Source organism: Cannabis sativa, chromosome X (assembly GCF_029168945.1).
Source record: "Cannabis sativa cultivar Pink pepper isolate KNU-18-1 chromosome X, ASM2916894v1, whole genome shotgun sequence".
NCBI classification, from domain to species: domain Eukaryota; kingdom Viridiplantae; phylum Streptophyta; class Magnoliopsida; order Rosales; family Cannabaceae; genus Cannabis; species Cannabis sativa.
In genome coordinates this window covers 46,744,218-46,749,028 of record NC_083610.1, presented here as the reverse complement: position 1 = coordinate 46,749,028, position 4,811 = coordinate 46,744,218, and the positions used below count along the sequence as shown (strand labels likewise).

The 4,811-nt window shown below is 32.8% G+C and overlaps 1 long non-coding RNA gene across 1 annotated transcript; it reads right to left on the bottom strand.

Moving 5' to 3' along the window:
- Window positions 1-499: 499 nt before the first annotated feature.
- LOC133032444 (uncharacterized) lies at window positions 500-2,243 on the bottom strand. Its single transcript, XR_009685082.1, has 2 exons — window positions 1,981-2,243; window positions 500-1,212 (listed from the first exon to the last, which is right to left on the bottom strand). It is a non-coding gene; the product is annotated as an uncharacterized LOC133032444 (long non-coding RNA).
- Window positions 2,244-4,811: the final 2,568 nt, after the last annotated feature.

The following is a 4,811-nucleotide window of genomic DNA, read 5'->3' as shown; positions in this document are numbered from 1 at the left end:
ACAAATACGACCCATTTTTTAAGGCACGATACGAGACGACCAATATTTTAAAAAAAACACAAAAAAAAAAAAACAGTATGCACAAATTTACAACACTAGTTAAGAGGAAATTTGTCGCATGAATTTTATTTTATTTATTTTTTATTTTATTTATGTATGCAAAACCTTTAAATACTATAAGTGCAAACATACCCTTTTAATAAAATAAATCATCTAACATTATGTAGGGTCGGCTCTATGTTAATTTAAACCTTAGACAAAAATAAAAAATGGGGCCTAGTAAAAAAGTAAAGTTGTTAGGATTTGAATTCTAAATCTCTTAATTATTAAACTAATTAAACTACCACTAAACTGCAACACATATTTAATATTATGAGTATTATTATTGTAACGCCCTAACAATTAGGCACGCTACGGTTTCTGATAAACATAGCCTAACCCCGCTAAACCAGAATTACTAGAAAGAGAGCTGAATTTAAACTTTAAAACATTTAAGGAATAAATATTTAACTTGTAACTGTTTAAACTTTTCAAACCATTTCAAAATATAACACATGATCTGGGATCCCGTAAAAGTTTTCACAAAATATTACAAGTCACTTTAACGTGTCGACCTAAGCAAAAAACCGAGAATATAGATACAATAGCTAGTAGACCCAAGCCGCGTGGTCTAGTGTGACCCGAACATGTACAATCCACCGCTAAGCCCTCAAACTCATGGCTGATCACAAATAGTTTTACCCTTTTGTAGAGTACCCATGAGTCAAGCCCAACAAAACAGTATAAATAATAATAAATAATATATTCTCTATGCAAATAAATATTGATGCCACCGCATCTACTGTCTATTTAGCATAGACCTATGTGTTGCTCTCACACGTCTATTTATAATAAGGCCTTAGATTAGTTTATCTCGATTTTAATTACCGAGTCTAACCAAATTATGCCTTACCCACATAATTATTTATTACAACACATATAGCATGGCATTGCATTCAAAATTATTTAATCACTAGAGTAATAACCCTAGACCATATAACCGCTCACTTTAGGGTAATAACCCTAATCTCGATTTCTCATTTAATCAAAAGCGTAATATCAAACATGAGCGCCACCTCGCTTAACTCTACCTGCTAACTACTGTCTTACCTGGTATCCCAAGTATGTGGAGATTTCAAACCACCAGGTGTTCCTGAGCAAGCGCCGGTAATCCTAGTCACAATTCTCAAGATTTCACAAATATGATTAATCCTAAAATTTAACTTCACATAATCATATAAATGGAATTTCAATTCTAGATAAACATATAGAGCTCGGAACGAGCTTTCCAACAATATAAAGAACATCCCAAACGGAATTCCGAGTCAAAAGTTATGACGAAAATAAAAACTAAAATTCCCCGGAGAAAACAAGGCCTCACTGCGGCGAGCAGGGCCACGGTCGTGGCGAGCAACAACAGTTTGGTCTCGCCGCAGCGAGCCCTGTCATGGCCGCGGCGAGGGGCCTTGTAACAACTATTTTTCTAAGGTCAAAAATTTTACCTAAAATCCATCCCATCTCAACCAAAACATGCATAACCTCGAATTCAAAGCTAGTACAACCTATAATTGATATAACATCAATTCCAAGCTAATCAAAGCTCAAGGTACCAATTCAAAACATACTCACAAAAGCTTGAACCAAAACCAACATATATTCTCCATAAAACAAACTTAAACACAAAGCCTCTAAATCAACAAAAAATACCCAATAATAAACCATGCCAAACCTAGATTTCAAACACACCTCACAACCCTAATTCCCCTCAAAATCAAGCTAAATGCAATACCTATAAGCCTACTAGCTCAATCAACACAAAAACATCATATTTCACCTTAATTCAAATCAACATGCATTCAATTTCCAAATGAACATCAATAACACTTAACAATTCATTATAACTTTTAGAAATTAGCAAAACAAAAAGGTTAAGAATCTTACCACAAGTTCTCTTAAGCTTTGAGTAAGAAACCTCACCAATTCTCACAAATTAAGGCTTCAAATCCAAGTTGATAAAAATTCAAGAGAAAAAAATGAGAAAGGAAGAGGGAGAACGGGTTCGGCCTAGGGCTGGAAAGAACCAGAAAATGACATTTCATTTTACACAAAGATTGATTTTGTTGAATATTACATCATAGGGTCAAATTACCAAAATACTCCCATAGCCAATAATAAACATATTTATGCAATCAAGGGCAAACAAGTCTTTCATCACACCCATATATAACACATAATTTCAGATTTTCAAAATTATCCTATTAATGCCAAAATAAATCTCAATAATATATTTCGGGTCCCGAACTCGGTTTGGCCCAAAAGAAGCTTATAGAAGCTAAGCCAGGCAGATTTCACATAAGAAAGCATAGTCACTAACCACAATCAATTGAGTTTACCTTTCAAAATCAAAATCAAAATCAATTGAAAGGAGAAAATCCAAAGACGACCAAAATTAATGAAAGTTATTATGCACAAATCTTTTAAGTCTTTATTGGCTACCTTTTGTATCATTTTTTTTAATGTACGATTGTTTTAAGCAGTATGGGGAAACAATGAAAAATTACCAACGATTTCTCATTACTCATTACACACACATCATAACATGTCCATTTCGATAGATGCTTTCCTTGGTATGAAAGCATTGACATTTAATCAAATATTATTATTATTGAGGAAAGGTGCGTGTGAAAAGTTCCTTATCCATTTTGGACAAACCTCTCCACTCTAGCTCAGTTCAGACTATATTGCAAAGTTGGTGAGATTGCACTATATTTATATTTATGTATACATATAGATAAATGTTGGAAGTACATATATATATATATGCTTGTGATATTCTAGTCTCTTCTCAATGATATTTAATATCAGAGGAAAAAAAAACAATAATAGATTAGTATGCACTAATGCACCAAAACTGCAAAAAAAATAGTAAATATGGTGAAAACTTCAACTAAAAACATTCATTATATATTGAGATTAATATGTGTGTTATTTTATGTATATTAAGTAAGAGTAATTTGCTATGTGAAAAAAGTTACTTTACAAATAATTATGTGCTTACACTACCATCGGAATGGGATGTCGCTTTATCGCTAATATATAGATATTTTAACGTCGATTAAGAGTCGACGTAATGCATGCAGTAACGTCTTGCAAAAATATTAGATGTTTGTTTTCGCCAAAACAACATAAAATGTTACATAACGCTTTGCTTCTATGCAGATTGATAACCAAAAATGTGATAAAAGTAATAAGTGAAGAACAATTTGTCGTGTCTTTTGACATGTTAATTTGTTTTCCTCTCCAATTAGGGAGTTGTGTATTTTGTGATCTTGTTGTGTTCTTTCAACTTTTCGATCTTTCAGGAGATTGGGGAAAAATGGGCTGGGGTTCAATTAGAGAACAAATAGGATGAGTTCTTGCTAGATGATGAGGTAGAAGAGGAAGAGTTAGTTATTAATCATCGGTGGTGCTTAGTGTCACGATTTCTTACGGGAAGTTTTTAGACTTTGATGCATTCCAAAATGTGATGGATGCGTTATGCAGATGCCTTATTTATTGTTATAACCATCAATAGCTACTCTTTATAGGTGATTTACATAAGTGGAATATAAAGTTACCATTCTATTCCTAAGAGTATTTTATCCTTAAAACACTTACTTCTTTGTAAATGAAATTTCAATACGATATTGCTACTGAAGTGAGATCTCACTCATTTAAACTCCTTGAACTGAGCTATAAGGAAATTACCATTTCATTTCCATTAATTGAAACTATAGATTTTCATATCTACGATAAACACTCTTACTCAATTAAACTACTAAGTTCCTAATCCAAAGTATGGACTAGTCCGTAGAGTAAGATGTTAATGAACACACCAAGGAACTCAATAATTTAATGAATTAGAATGCTTATCACTCAAAGTTGAGGTTAAATTGACCTACGGTCAATATTAGTGATCTGACTAAATTAGCTAGCTAATAATACATTATGCTATCTAACATTAAGTCAAGATCGGTCCAGTCCAATGTAATAAATACCCTTGCTCTTATATATCTACTTCACCAAAGTTCTAGAAAGAACTTAACACTTAACTTGTGTAAGTAGAACTTATCATAGATTAGCTAGTTACTGTAAATCTAATGCACTGACTAATCTTAGGACTTCAATATTTTGATCATGTTCATAATTATTTTCTACCGTGATTTACATCACAATAATTATGACTAACTACATGTTTGAGATTTAATAAAATATAATATTAAATAAATAACCATGAATAAGATACGTGAGTAATGTGATTTGACCAAGTCATAATAATTTTTGATCGAAGATACTCTCAAAGAACACTGTTTTGGATTTAATTTCATTTTGAATTTTCTCAATATTGAGAAATATTTTGCAAGATCATTCACATGGTCTTCATTTTTTACTGACTTTACCAACATATTATCTATACATAGATCTCGTTGCGCCCTATCTGATGCTCCAACATTCCATTTACAAGATGCTAGTAAGTAGGTCCTGCATTCTTCAATCTAAATGGCATGACTTTATAATAATAGATCCTCGTGTTTGTCATAAACCTCGTGTGTTCTTGATCTGGGTTATTTGGATTATTCTCTGACATTGCGACCTCGTGTACTTCTAGTTCGTGACTCGTGAGGTCTTCCTCATAGTCATCTAACTGGAGGTTCGTCTTGCACAAGTGGTGCATCATTCAGGAATACTCGTGCAGCAGCAGCCACGCACTCTAGTTCCTCGTTTCTTCAGTT